The sequence below is a fragment of the Budorcas taxicolor genome, chromosome 18 (genome assembly GCF_023091745.1).
Source record: "Budorcas taxicolor isolate Tak-1 chromosome 18, Takin1.1, whole genome shotgun sequence".
NCBI lineage: Eukaryota > Metazoa > Chordata > Mammalia > Artiodactyla > Bovidae > Budorcas > Budorcas taxicolor.
This window is the reverse complement of record NC_068927.1, coordinates 3,319,065-3,340,436: the sequence shown is the minus strand read 5'-3', so window position 1 is coordinate 3,340,436 and position 21,372 is coordinate 3,319,065. Positions and strand designations below refer to the sequence as shown.

Genomic DNA, 21,372 nt, shown 5'->3' with positions numbered 1-21,372 from the left:
TAGGACTAACTGGTTTGATCTCCTTGCAGTCCAAGGGACTCTCAAGAGTCTTCTTGCTCACTTCAGCAGCACATATACTAAAATTGGAACAGTGCAGAGAAGATTAGCATGGCCCCTGTGTGAGGATGATATGCAAATTCATGAAGTGATCCATATGAAAAAAAAAGTCTTCTTCAGCACCACAGTTCAAAAGCATCAATTCTTTGGTGTTCAGCTTCTTTATGGTCCAACTCTCAACATCTGTACATGACTGCTGGAAAAACCATAGCTTTGACTCTACAGACCTTTGTCAACAAAGTGATATCTATGCTTTTTAATACGCTGTCTAGGTTTGTCAAACCTAGACATAGCTTTCCTTCCAAGCAGCAAGCGTCCTTTAATTTCATGGCTGCAGTCACTGTCCACAGTGATTTTGGAGTGCAAGAAAATAAAATCTGTCACTGTTTCCACTTTTTTCCATTCAATTTGCCCTGAATTGATGGGACTGGATGCCATGATCTTAGTTTTTTGAATGCTGAGTTGCATGCAGCCAGCTTTTTCACTCTCCTCTCTCACCCTCATCAAGAGGCTCTTTAGTTCCTCATCACTTTCTGCCATTAGAGTGGTATCATCTGCATATCTGAGGTTGTTGATGTTTCTCCTGGCAATCTTGATTCCAGCTTATGATTTGTCTAGCCTGGCATTTTGCATGATGTACTCTGCATATAAGTTAAATAAGCAGGGTGACAATATATAGCCTTGACGTACTCCTTTCCTAATTTTGAACAGTTGTTCCATGTCTGAGTCTAACTGTTGCTTCTTGACCTGCATACAGGTTTCTCAGGAGACGGGTAGGGTGGTCTGGTATATTCTCATCTCTTTCAGAATTTTCCAGTTTGTTGTGATCCACACAGCAAAGGCTTTAGCATAGTCAGTGAAGCAGAAGTAGATGTTTTTCTGGAATCCCCTTACTTTCTCTGTGATCCAACGCATGTTAGCCATTTGATCTCTGGTTCCTCTGCCTTTTCTAAACCCAGCTTGTACATCTGGAAATTCTCTGTTCATGTACTGCTGAAGCCCTAGCTTGAAGGATTTTGAGCATAACCTTTAGTAGCTTGTGAAATGAGCGCAATTGTACGGTAAGTTTGAACATTTTTTGGCATTGCCCTTTGGGATTCGTATGAAAACTGACGTTTTCCAGTCCTGTGGCCACTGCTGAGTTTTCCAAATTTGCTGGCATGTTGAGTGCAGCACTTTAACAGCATCATCTTTTAGGATTTGAAATAGCTCAGCTGGAATTCCATCACCTCCACTAGCTTTGTTCATAGTGATGCTTCTTAAGCCCCACTGGACTTCACACTCCAGGATGTCTGGCTCTAAGTGAGTGACCACACCATCCTGACTATCCAGGTCATTAAGACTACTTTTGTGGATCTCTTCTGTGTATTCTTGCCACCTCTTCTTAATCTCTTCTGCTTCTGTTAGGTCCTTACTGTTTCTGTCCTTTATTATGCCTATCCTTGAATGAAATGTTCCCTGATATCTCCAGTTTTCTTAAAGAGGTCTCTAGTCCTTTGTGTTCTGTTGTTTTTCTCTATTTCTTTGCACTCTTCATTTAAGACGGTCTTCTTATCTCTCCTTGCTATTCTCTGGAATTCTGCATTCAGTTGGGTATATCTTTCCCTTTCTCCCTCACTTCTCTTCTTTCCTCAGCTGTTTGTAAAGCCTCCTCAGACGACCATTTTGCCTTCTTGCATTTCTTTTTCTTTGAGATGGTTTTGGTTACTGTCTCTGTACAATGTTACAAACCTCCGTCCATAATTCTTCAGGCGCTCTGTCTACCAGATCTAATCCCTTGAATCTGTTTGTCACCTCCACTGTATAATCATAAGGGATTTGATTTAGGTCATACCTGAATGACCCAGTTCTTCCCTGGTGGCTCAGACGGTAGAGAATTCATCTGCAATCCAGAAGACCATGTTTGATCCCTGGGTCAGAAAGATTTCCTGGTGAAGGGAATGGCAACCCACTCTAGTATTCTTGACTGGAGAACTACACGGACAAAGGAGCCTGGCAGGCTACAGTCCGTGGGGTCACACAGAGTCAGAGCAACTATTTCACTGAACAGCCTAATGGTTTTCCCTACTTCTTGATCATGCATGCAGTAAGCCAAATAATGCCTATACCAGTCACTGCCTAAATTTCCTTGTGCCCTTTTAAATTCCTCTCTCCCCCAAAAACTACTGTCTGCTTTCTGTCCCTGTAGATTATTGGATTTTCTTGAGTTTTAAGTACATGGAATGACACAGTTCATCCTCTTTCTTCTGGGTGGTTTGGTTTCTTTCAGCATAATTGATTTGAGATTCAGTCATTCATGCTGTTGGGTGCCGCAGTAGTTCATTCTTCTCAAAGCTGAGTAGTATTCCATTGTATGATCTACCATAATTGTTCATCCGTTCACCTGCTGATGAACATTGAGATTGTTTCTAGCTTTTGGTGCTCGTAAATAGAAATTCAGTGGATTTTTGTATGTAGACTGTGTCCTGCAGGCTTCCCTGGTGGCTCAGCTGGTAAAGAATCCTCTTGCAATGCCAGAGACCTGGGTTCGATCCCTGGGTTGGGAAGATCCCCTGGAGGAGGGAACAGCTACCCACTCCAGTATTCTGGCCTGGAGAATTCCATGGACTGAATATCCATGGGGTCACAAAGAGTCGGACACGACTGAGGGGGCTTCACTTCACTTCACTTGTGTCCTGCAACCTTGCTGAGCTCTTTTATTAACTCATCTTGTTCTCAGTTTTAGGGACAGAGCATTCAGTCGTTCATCATATAAGTTTCTCACAGACGGCCTTTTGCAGCTTGAGAAAATTCCCTTCTCTTCATAGTTTGCTGAGAGATTTGCTGGGAGTGGAACGGTGGATTTTGTCAGAGGAACAGAAACTACTGCATCTGCTAAGGTAATCATTGGTTTTTCTTTGTTAAGTTTGCTAATGGTGGTGGGGGCGGAATTCACAACGCTTGATTTTCAAATGTGAAAGCAACCCTTCATTCCTGGTACTGCCTGTGAGATTAGAGTAGGACGTGCCTCTGGAGAATCAGGGGCCTTGTCCCTCAAGGAGACCAGGTTCTGTGCTCAGTCATGGGGAGAGGGAGGGAGGGGGCAAAGGGCAAGGGCGGGGAGAACCCGAACGTCAGACATAGCTGCCTGCACCTGCCACCGCAGAGGAGCCGCCCCAGGAGAGCCAGGGCCCAGTCAGGGGCGCAGCGCCATCGGCAGCTCCCCACGGGGTGTGCGTGCGCGCGCGCGGCTTGGGCGGTCCCCGCTCGCAGCCTCTTTGCCGGATCTTCCGCACCGCACTTGCCTCTCTCTCGGCCTCTGTAAAACGGAGCCGGTGACGGCTGGGCAGCCAGAGCGCAGGGACCAGACCCAGGAGGCCAGTCTGCATTCCCGAGTGTGGTAGAAACGACCTAGCAGGCCGCGAGCTCCTTGGCAGTTCCCTTCTCCGTGAAATGAAGGTAATGGTGCTTCCTCCCAGGGCTGCTCTCTTCAGTGAGCCCATGGTGACAGACCACTTAAATATCGGATAAAAGTGGCCAATGGACGATGTTCCAAGCTAATGCCCCTCACGCATCAGCTGTGTCCTGCCGCCAGTGGTCGACTCTCAGCCTTAATCTCCTCACTTAGAAAATGGAGATAACATTTTTATGAGATGTGGGCACTGATGACAATTCAGTGTCATCAGGCAAACGGATGAGCAAGCACCTGGCACAGTTCCTGGCACAGTTCCTGGCACATGGGAAAAGCTGGGTAATGTGCAGGCGTCTCAGGCACCCAGAGCCGGGGTGGCTGCGATGGAGCCTGCCCTGGAGCTGGAGGAGCCACAGAGGCAGCCAGGGGCAGGAGGGTACCCTGGCCTGGTTTAAGTGTGCAGTGCTGTGCGCTTGAGTGATGCTGTGCCATGGAGTGGCACTCTCAGCACCGCTGCCAGACTGGCATGATCCTAGTGCCCCACCCAAGTACCAGCAGAAAGGGGGAGGCTCAGAGCTAGAACTGGAATCCAGATTCCCTTGGTCATTTGGGAGGTTTGTGCCTGTCTAAGAGGGGAAGGATCTCCCCAGGGCTGGTGCTAACTCTGGTCCCACGTTGAGGGAACTGGGAGAGGATAAAGGAATTGAGTAGCCAAGGAAGCTCTTGGTGGATTCTCTCCTTCCGCATCTTGGCCTTGGGCTGGGCTTTTCCTCCAGCTTCTTAGGCTGAGTGTTTAGCTGACCTAGTTCTCCTTCTCTATTGGCATTTCAGCCTCTGACCCAAATGCCCTACTCACGCAGATGTGCTTCGTCAGATGTTACTGTCTTCTAGGTCCATTAGGCTCTGGGGACGCAGTGATGGGGTCAGAACAACACTCATTCTTATGATTACAAGATAACACCCATGTGAACACAGCTAAAATGATGGCAGAGACCAGTGACCTGCAGAAGTGCCACAGAGAGTGCGACAGGGAATGACCTGGGCTGGTCAGAGAAGTGTACAGTGCTGTGCACTTGATGTACCTGTGATATTTCAGTTGACATAAAGGAGTCAGCTGGGCAGAATTCTGGGGTGGGGCATTCTAGGCAGAGGGAACAGACAAAGTCCTTAAGGAGGGGTCAGTCTGATGACTAACTGGTGGGGCTAGGGGAGGGGTCCCGTTGCAGTGGGGGAGGGGGAGGGAGCTGTGAGCACTTCCTCTAAGTACAGACTCCAGGATTCTTCTGAAAATGAAAAAAATCCTTGTATTCTTTTCTTACCTTCTGTCTTTTGTGATTCAGAGGGCCTCTTGTTTGGAAAAATATTTGAGAGTCTCTCAGAACTGGAAGTATTGGCGCCCATCAGGTTGCCTTTAGCCACTGTTATTTCTACTCCTGAACTGCCGCGGACAGTAGACCTCATGATGTTCCCTAAGCCACCTTGCCAGAGCTACTTGATGGGGTCATATCCCCTGGCAAAGGGTATGAAAGCCCAGCCTTCTTGCCCTAGGCTGGGAGGACTCTGATGTCATGTGAAAATGCTCTAGACCTCCACAACATGCCCTTCCCTATCCTCTCCCCTTGCTCCTTCACCTGAAGGTTTCTCTGGAAAGCTTGCCCTCAAAAACTCATGTACAACTGAACCCCTGTCTCAGGTTCTCCTTCTGGGGAAACCAAACTTAAGCCACCAGGGACCATGTGTTTTTTGGACTAGAAATTGAGATTCACATCAGGTGGCCAAAGTATTGGAGCTTCAGATTCAGCATCATTCCTTCCAATGAATATTCAGGACTGATTTCCTTTAGGATGGACTACTTGGATCTCCTTGCAATCCGAGGGACTCTCAAGAGTCTTCAGCACCACAGTTCAAAAGCATCAATTCTTTGGTGCTCAGCTTTCTTTAATAGTCCAATTCTCACATCCATACATGACTACTGGAAAAACCATAGCTTTGACTAGATGGGCTTTTGTTAGCAAAATAATGTCTCTGGTTTTTAATATGCTGTCTAGGTTGGTCATAACTCTTCTCCTTAGCCCAGTTCTGTTGGGTTTGAGGTCATAAGTGAAAGTGAAAGTGTCCGACTCTGCAACTCCATGGACTGTAGCCTACTAGGCGCCTCCGTCCATGGGATTTTCCAGGCAAGAATACTGGAGTGGGTTGCCATTTCCTGCTCCAGGAGATCTTCCCAACCCAGGGATTGAACCTGGGTCTCCCACATTGTAGGCAGACGCTTCACTAGGGAAGTCCATTTGAGGTCATATGTGTGTGTGTGTGTGTTAGTTGCTCAGTCGCGCCTGACTCTTTGCGACCCCATGGACTATAGCCCACCAGGCTTCTCTGTCCGTGGAGTTCTCCAGGCAAAAACAGTGGAGTGGATTGCCATTCCCTTCTCCATTTGAGGTCATAAGGGAGCCATATATCAGGAAATTCCTCGGCTTTCCCAAGGATCAACTTCCCCACCCCATTTCTGCTTTGCCTCACCCTCTTCTCCCCACAGTCAGACCACACATGTTGAGAAGCACCCTGTGGCTTCCTCAGGTTTCAATTGCAAGGCCTCTCAAAGGTTTGAGTCGATGGAGGAGAAGGTGACTCAGCTAAAGAAATAATTTGGCCAAAAGTGCATTTTGGAAAAGAACAGACTGGTGATTTGAGCTAAGCTCCCTGGCAAGTGAGTGGTTTCTCAGAAGCATAGAGGGCTGTGTATGATGTAGTAAATTTCCATACCATTTTCTAAAGGGCTGGTGTCAATTGCTGGCTGAGGCAGGCTTGTGATATAGGTCTGGGATGGCAGCCCCCATGGCAGAGTTTCACTTTTCTGTCCAAGTGGTCTTGGGTAAGTCATTTACTTTTTCCCATACAGTTTCCTTGTCTAAACAAATAGAGCTGGATAGTCCATGGTCTTGGTCCTCAAAGTCTAGTCTGCAGACCAGGAGCATTTACAACGCCTGGGAGCTTGTTAGAAATGCAGAGTCCTGGGAATTCCCTGCCAGTCCAGCGGTTAGGACTCTGTGCTTTCACTAGCAAGGGCCTGGATTCAACCCCTGGATGGGAAAGTAAGATCCCGTAAGCTTCATGGCATGCCCCCCTACCCCACCAAAAAAAAAAAAAAAAAAAGAAATGCAGAGTCCTGGGAATTTCCTGGTTGCTCAGTGGTTAAGACTCCATGCTTTCACTGGTCTGGGAGAATTTCTGGTTGGGAAACCACGATCCTGCAAGCCACACGGTATGGCCAGAAAAGAAAAAAAAAAAGAAATGCTGAGTCCTGGGTCTCACCCTAGATCTTAGAAATCTGTATTTTAAGAAGGTTCCCAGGTCATTTGTTTACACATCTCAGTTTGAAGAGCCCTGCTCTGAAACAGACCACTCAAATGTGGTCCTTAAACTAGCATATCAGCATTACCCGAGCTTGCTAGAAATGCTAGTACATGGGCCCCAGACCTACTGAACGACATCTCAGGGTGGGGCCCAGGAGCCTGTGTTTTAACAGCCTCTCCAGGTGATTGTTAGGCACACTGACCTTTGATAAGCACCCTTCCTCAGGTCACATTGATTCTAGCAGAGGTCTGGCTGTTGTATGTGTATGTGCTAAGTTGCTTCAGTCGTGTGACTCTCTGCGACCCCATGGACTGCAGTCACCAGACTCCTCTGTCCGTGGGATTCTCCAGGCGAGAACCCTGGAGTGGGCCACCATGCCCCTCTCCATAGCTGTTGTACATGCAGGGCTTGTTTGGTGCCAGTTTGTGGTTCTGGAAACACTCACATACCCGTACTCCACAGCATTTCTGGGTCTTTAGCTTTGCTTTGGCAAAGAGAAAACTGAAGTTTAAGGGAGGTTAAGTGAGTTGCCCAAGATCTTTCTATCTCACGATGTTTTTCAATAGCATTATTGACACAAGATGTTTCTGGCAATGTGAGTTAGCTATTACATGGTAATAAAACTCCTCGTGAATATTGAACATTACCTGTTGATAAATGACAGAGGATGTTTTCTTATTGGAGTATAGTTGTTTACAATGTTGTGTTAGTTTCTGCTGTACAACAAAGTGAATCAGCTATATATAATACATATATCCCCTCCCTCTTGAGCCTCCCTCCCACAGCCCTCACCCCTGCCACCAGATAGATGCTCTTGGAACATGAGCTGGAAAAGATTTTGTGGGTCTTGATCAAGTTTTTGAAGCTCGTGAACTGCAGCTCTTTTTTTCTTGTTTCTTGTTTTGAATAGTAATACATTCTCATGGTTTAAACATCGTATAATAAAGGACTGCTGCTGCTGCAGCTAAGTCACTTCAGTTGTGTCCTACTCTGTGCGACCCCATAGACAGCAGCCTACCAGGCTCCCTCGTCCCTGGGATTCTCCAGGCAAGAACACTGGAGTGGGTTGCCATTTCCTTCTCCAGTGAGTGAAAGTGAAAAGTGAAAGTGAAGACGCTCCTCCGTCCCTGGGATTTTCTAGGCAAGAGTACTGTAGTGGCTTGCCATTGCCTTTTCCATAATAAAGGACTATAGTCAAAGGTTTTCTATCACTCTTGTTCCATAGCCACCCAGTATCCTCCTCCCCTAGAGAACTGTTTTTAGTTTATTGGATTTAACCTAATTAATGCTGATCCTCTACAAAGCTCTGGAATCTCCTGGTAGAAGGCTACCCCATGACCCCCCAAATCTCTGGCCTTGCAGTATATGTATTTCCCCAGTTCACTTTATCATCCTGACAAAAAGTCCATCAAATCGGTTAACAAGCATCTTCTCTTAAGGATACACCATCTTGAAGAGGTTCTGAGCTGCTGCTCTTGGATGCTTTTATGTGTATTATTCTAATACAGCATTTCTTTATGCAAGTATAAACGTACATAGATATGTATAAGTGTGTTATATATAGCATATATTAGCTGTGAAACAGCATCCGTGTCTATGTCTGTGTAATGCTCTGTCACCTCTGCCAACGCAATTTACGAAATAGAATGCACGGTACTGTTCTGAGCCGTGCTTGTTTCACTGAATATATTATGCAGTTCTGTTGTATGATAGCAGTTTCCATTCTGCTATCACAGACACTGCTGTATATGTGGCATTTTGCCAGTGCTTATTCTATATGCAGGATAAATTCCCAGAAACGAGGTTGCTAGGTGTCTGTATTTGTAGTTCCAAGAGCTACTGCCAACTTGCTCTCCTTAAGTTGGTCCCAGTTTGCACCTCGACCAGCTTTGGATGAGAAGCTACTGTTTTCTCACATCTTCGCCAGCTTGTTAAGCTGTCAGATCGCTGGAGTTTTACCAATCTGATAGGTGAAAAGCAGTGACTCATTTGAGTCTTTATTAACCTAGAATATGTTTACAGGCCATTTCTATTTCTTTTTCTGTGACTGTTAATACTCTTTGCTTGTTTTAAAAATTGGATCGTTGCCTTTTTGTTTCTAGGAACTGATTATCTATTAAGGAAGGATGGCCTTTTGCGTTTGATAAAAGTTGTGTCGAGTTTACTGTCTCTCTTTTATTGATGGTTTTTTGGTTCTGTTTACACATATTTTCATTTTTTGCAGTCAGATTTATCAGTCATTTCTTTTGTGGCTTCTCGGTGTTGAATCATAGGTACAGAGGTCTTCCCCGCTTCAAGATAGCATGTTCTTTATTTTCTTCTATGATTTTGCATTCAAATTTTGATCCATATGGAATTTATTTTGATGTATGCTGTGAGGTACAAATCAACTTTTGTTTTTCAGATGGCTATCTCTTTTCTGCTGAATGGAGAGCTATTTTAATCAGGAACTGTTTATCATAAGCTTATTTTCTCATATGTTATGTAAGTCTATTTCAGAACTTGCTACTCTTTTTCATTGGTTTCTTTGGCTATTCATGTTCACTCATGTTCACACTATTTTGCTTGCCATGGTTTATAATATTTAAAAATATCTTTTAGTATATTGAAGGGCTGCTCCCTTATTTTTAGATCTCTTTCAGGCTGTTCTTATTCATTTTTCTATTTGAACTTTAAAATCTGTCATATAATTACATTCCCATGTGTTGGTGTTTTTACTGGATTTGCTTTAATAAAAACTGAAGTATAACACACATGCAGAAAAGGGGACCGATTCTAAGTGTGCGCCTTGATGAATTCTCACGCAGTAAAGCGAACCATGCTAGAGCGGTACCGGCATGGAGAAGCCCTGCTCTGGCCTCCAAGCAGTTACTGCCTCACCCTCTTACAGAAGGTAGTTATCATTCTCATTTCTTAGGTCATGCATTTGGTTTTGATGGTTTTTTTTTTAAATTTATATAAATGGATTCTTTTGTATTTGGCTTCTTTTGCTCAATTTGTGAGTTTTTAAAATCTGTTCTCCTGCTGATGGACATTTAAGTTGTTTCCCAGTTTTTGGCTATCATGAATAATGTTGCCTTGAATATTGTAACATACTGCTTTTGGTGTCTGTGCATGTATGTGTGTGTATATATATATAGTTCTGTTGGGTATTTGCTTATGAGAACTTGTGCATGGGGTATGCACGTGTTCAACTTCAGAAAATACTGCCAAAAAGTTTTCCAAATAGATATGTAACCATTTGCCCTCCTTCCAGTAGTGTCTGAGAATTCCAGTTATTTTGAGTTCCTGCAACACTTGATTTTGTTGGTCTTCTGGATTTTACTTACTCTGGTGATAATTTAGTGTGGATTTAATTTTCTGAAGTAGCAATGAGGTTGTGTGTGTGCTCAGTTGCTCAGTCATGTTAAGCACTTTAAAATATGAGTTTGTTGGCCATTTAAATATTTTGTTTCATAAAATATATTAGGATTGTTTTAAATGTATACATTAACTTTAGAGAATGGACATATTGATGATGTTGAATGTTCTTATCCAGGTACATGGCGTAGCTTTCCATTTGTTTAAATCTCCTGTGCCCTTTAGTATTGTTTACAGTTTTTTTATTATGTATCCTGCACGTTTTTTGATAGGTTTATTCCTAGATACATATTTTTTGTGGAGTCTTTTCTAACTGGCTGTTGTTTGTAGTAGTTTCTTAGTTGATTCTTGTAGCCATTTTAGGCTTATAATTATTTCATCTATAAATAGAAATAATTTTATCTCCTCCCATCCAGTTCTTTTTTAGTTTTTTATTGCGATATAATTGACATATAACATTGTAGTCATTTTAGGATACAAACATAATGATCTGATATATGTATATCTATGAAGTGATTACAACAATAAGTTAGTTAACATCACCGCAAGTAGCTATAATTCTTTCTATAACAAGAACTTTTAAAGATTTATTCTTTTAGCAACTTTCAAACAAACAGTACAGTATTGTTACTTATAGTCACCATGCTGTCCACTGTATCCCTTCGTCCAGTCATTTTGTCTCTCATTTCTTTAGCGTATCTAGTTGCAGTGGCTAGGACCTCCTGCACAGTGATAGTGCACGCAGATGTATTATTTCTCTCTTTAGCTGGAATGTGTCTGTTGTTTTCTAGTTAAGTAGAATGCTGGCTTATAACTGAGATTTATATATTTTGTCATATTAAGGAATTATCCACTGAATCCTGCTTAAGGATTTTTAATCAGGATAATGTGTTTTTGTTAAATGCTTATTCAATATTTATGGATTTCCTGGGGTCTATCGTTATGTTAAGTTTCTGAGAGCTCCTTGGTGGGTTAGTAGTTAGGATTCTGGACTTTGACAGCCATGGCCCAGATTCAGCCCCTGGTCAGGATCAGCCTGGGCCACAGCAGTGAGTGTCGAGTCCTAACCACCGGACTTCCAGGGAACTCCCTCCTTTTGGTCTTTTAATGTGCGTGCCACCCTACTGGAGAATCTTCTTTGAGTCAACTACTGTGGACTCCTCTGGAGAGGATCTCTGGACATGTACAGAGTCAGGACGTATGGTACATGTGGGCTGAAGCGTCCTTTCCTAAGGGCCTCCCTGGTGGCTCAGACAGTAAAGAACCCGCCTGCAAAGTAAGGAGCCCTTTGTTTGATTCTCTTTTAGGAAGCCCAGCTCCAGATTCTTTCCTGGCATAGTGGACAATAGAGATGGGGTCTGGGGAATCCCCTCGTGGTCCCGCGGTTAGGTCTCCGTGCTCTCACTGCCATGTGCAGGGGTTTGATCCTGGGCGGGGAACTAGGGTTGTGCAAGCTGCATAATGCCACCAAAAGAAAAAAGTGGGAAAAAAAGCAACTGTGGTTTTTCATCAAGTTGGGAAAAAGTGCCTGATTCTGATCTAAATCTTTTTCGGTTTAGCTCTATAGCTGTTTGGTTAGCTTTCATCTCAAAGTAAAACAAAACATTCCCAAACCCCCAAAACAAAGTTAAACAACCTTAATCTTGTTCCACTCAGTTTTGTTTATATAGTGCTTTAGAGGATGTCCCAATGGACCTTGGGACTCACTGCTCTAATGGTTCTCAAGAAGGGGAAAAAAGTTGAAGGAGCTCTGGATCTATAACAAACCTTTGGGTTCTCAGTCGCTGGGGGAGTGCAGTGCCCAATCCAAAGAAGAGATATCTACTTGGCAGTGCGGCCCGGTGGCTAAGATTTCCAGGCCAGTTTGTCTGGGCCCAGATCCTTCCTCTGTGTACTACTGTGTGACCTCAGACAAGTTACATCACCCCTCTGGTCCTCAGTTTCCGCAAACAAAAAATAAAGATAATAGTGATTCTGTCTCTAGCCTTGTTGTGTGGAATCAGTGAGCTCATGCCTGGCAAATTCTGCAGCCATAAATATGGGAGAGCCGGAATGGTTATATTATTCAGTGATCTACCTGACCTTTGCTGACCCCAGTCCTCGTGCAGATATCCACAGGTGAAAAGTTCTCAGGGTCAGGGTCTTCTAAGATGAAGCAAAATAATGAAATAAAAAGTCCTATTTTCTAAGTGTCTGGGCTACAGAAAGCAAAGGAATCAAAGATTCTTAAATGTTGGCATTCCAGATAATAAATCTGTGAGTTACTGAAAAGTTGGGTTAAGGTGCTTGGCCCCTAACCAGGCTTTTCTGCAGCCTTTAATTCTGAGGCTTGGCACTCCCTGAGAAGCGGGTTGGTTCATTTTTGAATGGGACATCTGCACGGTGGCTCTCCTGGGTAGTACTGCCTATAGTACCTGAATATTTGTGTTTGAGAGAGTGAAAGAGGCATTTTGCTGTGGGCAGAGGAAACAGATGCAAATAGTGGTTGATTGTGAAAGGGAGAGCCATTGGGAGGGAGGGACCCCTTGGGCAGTGCCTGGCTTCTCTCAGTGTGGATTCTGAGCAACAGGGTTTTGCTCTCCTTCAGGTATTCTGTCTAATATGGTGAAACAGAAGCCAGGTTGGAACCCTCATCACCAACTTCCTGTTTCTGATGAGTTACTTGCAATTTTTAAAGCTGTAGTAAAATTATTTAAAAGGCACAGACTTTAAACATTGTTAGATGGTCTGTTAGTTTCCTAGGGGCTACTGTAACAAAGTACCAGAAATTTGGTGGCTTCAAGAGAAAAGAAGTGTGTTCTTTCATGGGTCTGGAAGCTGGAAACCCAGAATCAAGGTGTCTATGAGGCTGTGATTTCCTTGACCTTTCACTGCCTCTTCTTGGCTCCTGGTGGTTGCTTGCAGCCACCGTGCCTTGTGGACCTATTTTTCTGATCTCTGTCTCGGTCACCATGTTGTATTCGTCTTGCGTGTCTCTGTTTTCTCTTCTTATAAGGACATCAGTCCTTGGATGAGGGCCTTCTGTAACCTGGTATGGACTCACTTTAATTTAACTAATTACAGCTGCAAAGACCCTATTTCCAAATAAGGTCACATTCTAAGATTCTGGTGGACATGGATTTTGGGGGGACAGTATTCCTCCCAGTGCAGATGGCCTTTGACAATTGCGTATACCCAGGTGACCACCACCCCAGTCAAGAACCAGGGTATTTCCATCACTATGAATTTGCTCTGCCCCTTTCTGTCCTGACTGTGTAACTGTAGACCATTCTTGCATTCAAATAAATGGAATTATGTAGCGAGTGCTCTTTGGTGTTTGTCGTCTTTTACTGGCAGTGTTTTTGAGAGCCATCCATGTTGTCGCATGGATCAGTCTTTTGTTCCTTTTTCTTGCCGAGGAGTCTTCCGCTGTGTGATTATACCAGATTTGCATATCCATTCTTCTGTTGATGAACATTTGAATTGTTTTCAACTTTTGGGACTGCATATAATTCATGATACGAATATAGTAGCCATGCATATTCTTTTTGTTGTTGTTTTTTGAGCACATGGCTCTTGATTTTTCCAGGTTGATACTAGGAGTAGAATTGCTGCCTCATACAGCAGGTATATAGCTCATTTTATTAGAATTGCCAGACAGTCTTCCAGAATGATTGTAGGCCCACAAGGGTAGTGTGTCAGAGCTCCAGCTGCTCCGTAGTCTCATGATCTTGGTTACTTTCTTGGCGGTATTTTCTTTGGTGCATAGAGAGAGTAGACCTCTGCACAAGTTTCTATCCATGAGCTGTAGAGGGCCCTCCAGCTAATGATCTGCTTCACTCCTTTTGTTTTCCTTTTCGTCATGTTGTTCCAAAGAAGCTTTTGGGCACAAAGGTCTGCTGGAGACCCTTTGTCAACAGTCACTTTTTTCTGAGAATAGCAGAAGTATGAGCCCTCCACACTCTGTTCTTTCACTCTTGAGTCACTTTGCTCATTGGAGGTCACAGTTTGAAGGTCAGAGGTTGGAGTCCTTCAGAAGGACATCAGCAGCTTTCAGGAGCTGTTCAGAACGCCAGGGGTCCCATGTGACCAGTTCCACACTGAATTTCTTTCTTTCTTTCTTTCACAATCAAGTATTTTCCTCACAGATCTCTATTGATGGTGCTAAAGCAGTATCAATAAAGGGAATAATTCAAGAATAAAAGAAAAAGCTTCAGTTTTCCAAGACATGTCTTTGCTGCCTTTTATAATAGTGAATAATAATTATTATAGTAAATACTGAGCTCCTGCATACCATCCCATGTTCTAAGTGTTCTATATATGGAAACTTGGTAAATACTCCCATAACCCTTTGAGGTCAGAGTTTTGTCTCAAGGCCATTCTACAGATGAGGAGTCTGAGGGAAGACAAGAACGCTCACGTTGCCCAAGGTAAGGTGGAGCCAGAATTTGAACACCAGGTTCTAGCTTCAGAGTCAGCATCTTACCTGCATATTTTTTTCCTTAGGGCCATGCACATTTTGGAAGCCTAGACACATTTATTTAAAAGGGAAACATTATATCACTACACAAATTGGAGATCCATATCACTTGCCATAGTAGATGATAACTATAAAAACAATACTGTAACAGCATTATTCTAACTTATTCCTGTTATTCCTCACCCACAACACCATTTTTTTTTTAATGGTTTGTGCTTTTGAGTCAAATATAAGAAAATTTTGCCCAATTCAAAGTCACAAATATGTTCTCCTAGAATTTATTTAGTTTTAGGTTTTACAATTACATCTATGATCCATTTCAAGTTATTGTATGCATAGTGTGAGGTAAGGGCTCTGCTTAATTTTTTTTAGGATTATGCTTAATAAAAAAAAAAAAAAAAAGGATTTCCGGGACTTCCTTGGTGGTCCAGTGGCTAAGGCTCTGTGTTCCCAATGCTGGGGCCCTGAGTTCGATCCCTGGGCAGGAGACTAGATCCCATATGCCACAACCAAGAGTTTGTATGCTGCAATGAAGACCTGACACAGCCAAATAAGTAAATATATATATATATTTAAAATAAGAATTTCTGGTAGTTTCTACAGCATTGGTTGAAAAAACTCCCTTTTCCTGTCTTCTCCGAGTCTGGCTTTTCTCAGGGAATGGGAAGATTAGTTCTCGCAGTTGCTACAAGGAGAGAAGGGTATAATCATTTTACTGTACAGGATGTAAACTCACTGGCGCGTGGTCAGGACTCGATAAGCAGCAGTTAGTTCTCAGATTATGCCAAGTGCTTTCCTGTTGTTTGGCATTCAGATGGTTTCCAGTTTTCTTTCTTGAAGTGTAAACAGCAATGCAGTGGATATTCCAAGTGTACTGCTTTTTTTTTTCTTCTTTAAAATTACTTTAGAGTATATTTACAAATCCTAATCCATTCTACAGTTAATGTCAGAAGCATATACCCTACCAGAAGCCAGAAGCCATGCATTGCTTTTGAATTAGCTCTGCTTCTAACCAGCGGGAGCTCCTTGGGAGGGTTAAGAACTGAAATCATCGCCTTCTCTGGCACCTCACCGCACCCCCCACCAGTTGGTGTTTTTTCATCTTCCCTTTAGCTGAACACACTCTTCAATGATATTGTGTTCTACTCATTTATTTACCTGCTTGCCTTCCTCACTGGCCTGCATCCGTCTTACTGGAATCACAACTTGCCAGTTCCCAGCACAGTGCCAGCAAGTGCTAGGCTCTTGGTGAATGCTGACTGTAAGAGCGGCCTGCAGGGCAGTGTGACCCAGCGGCTGGGTCTGCGGACTGCTCTCCGTTTTCTGATAGCAGTGTTCTAGTAGCACTGGTGCTTTGGTTCTGAGGCTTTGTGTCATTTAGATAGCTTTCTCTAAGTGTGGGTTGTGTGCCATTAGTTAATGTTGGAATGTGTAACAGGGTACTTGTATCCTGCATTAAAAAACATTGAATTTCAGAGTGAGGACATTTCTTTTCAGTTCTTTTTCAACTCTTTTTCTCTAGGACAGGATTTCTCAGTCTCAGAACTATTGACATATGGGGGCTGAAAAATTGTTGTAGGGTGGCTGCCTTGTACACGATAGAATGTTTACAGCAGCCTGGCCTCCACCCATTACTAGGTGCCAGTAGTGCCCCCACTCCCACTTGTGACAACCAGAGTTATCTCTGCTGCTGCTGCTGCTGCTGAGTCGCTTCAGTCGTGTCCGACTCTGCGACCCCATGGACTGCAGCCCACCAGGCTCCCCCATCCCTGGGATTCTCCAGGCAAGAACACTGGAGTGGGTTGCCATTTCCTTCTCCACTGCATGAAAGTGAAAAGTGAAAGTGAAGTCTCTGAGTCGTGCCCGACTCTTAGCGACCCCATGGACTGCAGCCTACCAGGCTCCTCTGTCCATGGATTTTCCAGGCAAGAGTACTGGAGTGGGGTGCCATTGCCTTCTCCGAGAGTTATCTCTAGACATTGCTAAATGTCACCTCCAGGTTGAGAACGACTGCTCTGGGAAAAAGACCCATTCTGGTGCTATTGTATTTCAAACACCTCTACAACCCTTGCTAGGGAACTCCCTGGAGGTCTAGTGGACTGGACCAGTGGACTTAGGACCCTGCTTTCACTGCTTAGACCCCAGGTTCAATAGCTGGGGTTGGGAAACTGAGATCTCACAAGCCTCACGGCCAAAAACAAACAGAAATCCTTGCTAAAACTCCCTTTCCAAAAAAGAGAGCACTTCCCTAGCTCAGCAGGCAATGCTTTCTCACTTGAACTTATGTTATTTTACTCTCCTTGATGTTAGCTTCTCATTTTGGCAAGTGAGAACTGTCTTTCTCTCAATGTTAAGTGTTGTGGAGTTTTCTTTACAAATCAATTTAAGTAAAAAGTTGAATGAATATAGAGAAATGTATCTCAAATATGTAGATATGACCCAAATAGTGCTGTGCTAGATACCTGCTTCTAAGGAAACGCTGAGTCATGCACCTTCCTGTTTCAGGACTTCTGAGGGCAGGCGAGTTTCCATGTTTTGCTTCACCTAAGACAATACTCCAGCTTGGGAGATGCCCTAGGGATCTGGTATAGTGCCAAGCTTCCCAGATGTGCTGACCCGGATCATATGCGTGCAGCACCTATCAGAAGTGTACCGCCTGCTCCACGCATTTGGTCTGTGGACCCAGGAGGAGTCTCAGTTGATAAAATCACTCAGGTGCTTTGGATCACAAGGGTAAAGGCCATGCATGTCTGGTTGCCAGCCAATCCTTTTCTGAGAAGCCAGTATTTGAAAACAAATCACACAAGGCTGGAGACTTTCTGATTTAATAGAGGTTCAGATGTGGGAAGAAAGCACAATATGTCATATTGTGACATATCCTATTCATATCAGACATCTTGGCAGAGCTGCTATCTGCTACTGACTCTGTTTGCCTCATGGGAAAAGGCTTGATCAGATGGAAATGTGAGTGAGAATATCACACTTAGCAACCCTCGATAAATTAGAGTCTAGACATTAAGCATCGGTAGCTACCAACATCGGAGAAGAGTGGACCTGGCACCACCTGTAGTTGTGACAAAGGATTTAAACTTTGTCTGATCCAGTCTGCAACGTGCAAAACAGCACAGGACAGAGGGACATGTTGAATTGCACCACGAACGCACAACCAGCAAAGCTAGACTGGGGGCACTCTTGGACATGGATCCTGGGTTCTTTTTTTTTTTTTTTTTTTTTTAATTTTTTTAAAATGTATTTGCCTGGGCCGAGTCTTCACTGTTGCATGTGGGATCGAATTCCCTGACTAGGAATTGAACCCAGGTCCCCTGCAGTAGCAGCTTGGTGTCTTACCCAGTGGACCACCAGGCAAGTTTCTATCCTGGCTTCTTCAGAGGGAAGAATGGAATGGAGGAGAAATCCTGTGGGTTAAAAGAGGATTAAAAGATATATGAATTTTAAAAATGGGCAAAGCTAAAACCTTTAGTGTCTAGGGAAGCACACTTGGTTGATAAAACCAGAAGGAAGCCCGACAAGTGTTTCTGTCATAGTCAGGGTGGTGGTTACTGTTTGGTAGTTGAGATGGGACCCATGGAGGGCCTTCTGCAGTGGCCTACTAGGTGCTATTCCCTGATTTCATGGTAGATATAAGATTTGATTATCTTATAATAATTCATTAAACTATACATTTTTTCTGTTACTTTTATATTTTATTTTAAAATAGTTTTTAAAAAGCAAGATGCGAGAGGGGACATATGAATACCTATGGCTGCTTCATGTAGAGGTATGACAGAAACCAACACAATATTGAAAGGCAATTATCCTTCAGTTAAAAATAAATAAATTTTAAAGAATGCAGGGTGCAAAGGAATATGGGTAAAATGCCACCTTTGTAGGCAAAGAGAGGAAATATGAAAAATATGCTTGTTTTTTTAAAATGTAACCAATGTAAGGAAAAACCAAAAACTAATGAAATTGTTTTATCAGGGAGGGAAAAATAAGGGGGGAGAAAGATAGAACTTTCTGAATATGTCTTTTATCATTTAGTTTTTACTTTGAAATGATGGCATCACCGACTTGATGGACATGAGTCTGAGTAAGCTCCAGGAGTTGGTGATAGACAGGGAAGCCTGGCCTGCTACAGTCCATGGGGTTACAAAGAATTGGACACGACTGAGTGACTGAACTGACTGACTGAACCTGACTTTAATGGATTGAAAAACAAAAATTTTAAAATTAATGAACTCAAGGTGATAACTGAAAAATCATCATTAATTACCTTTGGAAGATGTTAGGCAACAACTCATTCTGAAAGCTGGTAAGTAAAGACAAAGAATCATGCTTTTTAAAAAGTGTTATAAATATTTATTTGTCAAAATATTTTTTTTAAAAAAAGTGGAGTAAGACAAGGCTGAATTTCAGCTAATGTTATGCCACCATCACAGGTCACATACAAAGAACAACAGCAACAACCAAAACCCCAATTGTCCTAGCAGTTTCAGAGGATTAGCTTCAATGTTAGAGTCCAGAGCTAACGTAGAAGAGTGAAAGGTAGGTTGCCTCTACATGCCATTTTAAAGGGAAAGGAGACGTTGCAAGTAGACAGGCAGAAAGGTTCAGCAGCTAAGGAAAGCAAGATAAGAGGGATTCTGCGGTATGGGAGAAGGGGATGCCAGCAAAATCCTTACCCAGGGCTGCTCAAAGGCTGAGAATATAAGGGTCAGAGTGAAAGGCTACAGAGACTGGTATCAGGAGGAAAGAAAAAAGCCAACTTAGAAGAATTAAAAAGAAAACAAAGAGACGTCCCTGGTGGTCCAGTGGTTAAGAATCTGCCTGCCAATGCAGGGGACCCAGGTTCTTTCTGGTCTGGGAAGATTCCACGTGCCACCGCAGAGCAGCTAAGCCCCTGACCCACAGCTCCTGAGCCTGTGCCCTGGAGCCCACAAGCCACTACTGTTGAAGTCTGCACTCCAGAGCCCGTGCTCCACAACAAGAGAAGCCGCCGCAGTGAGAAGCCCGCACACCACAACGAGGAGGAGCCCCTGCTCGCCACAACTAGAGAAAACCCACACGGCAACGAAGACCCAGGGCAGCCGAAGTAAATAACAACAAAAAAAGCTTTTTTAAAAGAGAAAACATGGTCACAAACTCCTCTGTTTACTGAGACATGAAGCAGTGGAAACATGTCAGCAAGGGGAACCACATGGAGCGAGTTCTCCTGTGTGACCACAGCGTGAGGATATGCAGTCTGCAGTAATCCTACCTCCAATCTTCCAAAGGCTGAGTACCCAGCTCAGTCTGCATACTGCTCCGGTTCGTACTGGGCCACATCACAGAGGATTGCCTGCTGAAGCCTGAGACAGCTCACTCTCTAGCCCGTAACCGTAGTCCTCTCCACCTGTGGGGCGCACAGCCCTGCTGCAGGAGGCAGGGGGCTCCTGTCCCCTCCACCACAGGAGGAAGTGGCGGCAGTGGCGGCAGCACTGCCTGAGTTTGGCAACAGGTGTTTGTCTGTCGGGATCAATGGAAGTGGAGCTGAGGCGGCGGGTCACAGCTGTGTTCTGGACTTGAGGCAGATGGGACATGGTCTGCCCTGCGTAGTCGTGTGCAAATGCTGCTGCTGCCACTACTGCCTCATGAGAGTGAACTCAGGAGCGCTTACAGTAGTCAAGTGCTCTGTAGGATAGCATCATTGTAAGAAATGGATTCCCCGTAGCCCATGGCTTAAGGTGTGTGCCCCGCTCCATACTGTTCATTATAATTGCTTGGGAAGTCCGCCACACGACCCGTACGATCTGTTGGGCACTGTTTTGACCAGTGCCCCTCTTTCTCACACTGACAGCGGCCACTCCAGTCTCCCATCCCAGGGGCAGTCCAGAGCAGCTGGCGGACAACTGCACATGCATTCTTTTGCCTGGAAACTATCATGGCCCCTGTCAGCCTCCACTGCACCCTCTGCCCACTCCATGTGTACAAAGGCATAATCTTTCACAGTGTCATCATATTTGATGACTGGACCATACTCCTCAAACTTGGTTGAAGCTTCGCTCTTATCCTTGCTGGCTCTCACCTTGATGCTCGCCCTCATGCAGCCAGCAGTGGCGCTGGTGCTGTGTAGCGCCCTCAGCCACTGCCTTGTCCTCGCATGCACAAAGCCACAGGTCTTAACGCTGTCACATTCCAGCACCTTCCAACACTGCTTGATGAGTGAGCGGGCCTCCTGCCCTGTGGCCTCCCAGGGCAGGTTTCCAGTGAACAGTTTCATCATCCTGAAAAGAGCCTCCTGGTGGCAGTAGCGGTGGCTCCCACATCAGAGAGAAGTCTGCATAGTGACAATCGCCACTCATGCCTTGGTGCTACCGGGTCAAGAGTCAAGACCAAATCTTAAGAAAATAGGTGAGGAAGGAATGTTCTACTTTATAAAAGAATCACAGTAATATATGTAGAAGAGAAGATAGAAAGTGACCACCGAAGAAAACAGTGGATCAAGGCTGTCATCCTGAGTATGTGGTGAAAGGTAAAATGTTGGTGGAAAACTTTATAATGGATGAATCATGGAGAAAGAACATAACATTCGCTCTTTAAAGTGGGACAAACATAACTTCTGTGTCTCCTGATATCATGCAACACCTCCTATGAAAATTATGCCTGAGCCCAGTGAAGCGTCCTGATCTAAATATTATAATTACAGAGATAAATATGTTAAATGACATTACAGGGGTGCAATTATCCAAATCCAGAATGTGGGAAGCCTACA

At 44.1% G+C, this 21,372-nt stretch overlaps 1 protein-coding gene, 1 non-coding gene and 1 pseudogene across 2 annotated transcripts in view; 2 read left to right on the top strand and 1 right to left on the bottom strand.

Annotated features, from left to right (window-relative positions):
- The window catches only part of IL34 (interleukin 34), a 60,095-nt gene that overhangs the window by 13,753 nt on the left and 24,970 nt on the right, over nt 1–21,372 (top strand). The window contains exon 2 of the mRNA XM_052656237.1: nt 2,865–2,936. The gene's annotated coding sequence lies outside the window, so the exon portion shown is untranslated. The remainder of the gene's footprint in view (nt 1–2,864; nt 2,937–21,372) is intronic.
- Nucleotides 54–160, top strand: LOC128064260 (U6 spliceosomal RNA). The gene has a single exon (XR_008200976.1). It is a non-coding gene; the product is annotated as a U6 spliceosomal RNA (small nuclear RNA).
- On the bottom strand, nt 17,263–20,883 carry LOC128063395 (RNA-binding protein 4B-like; annotated as a pseudogene).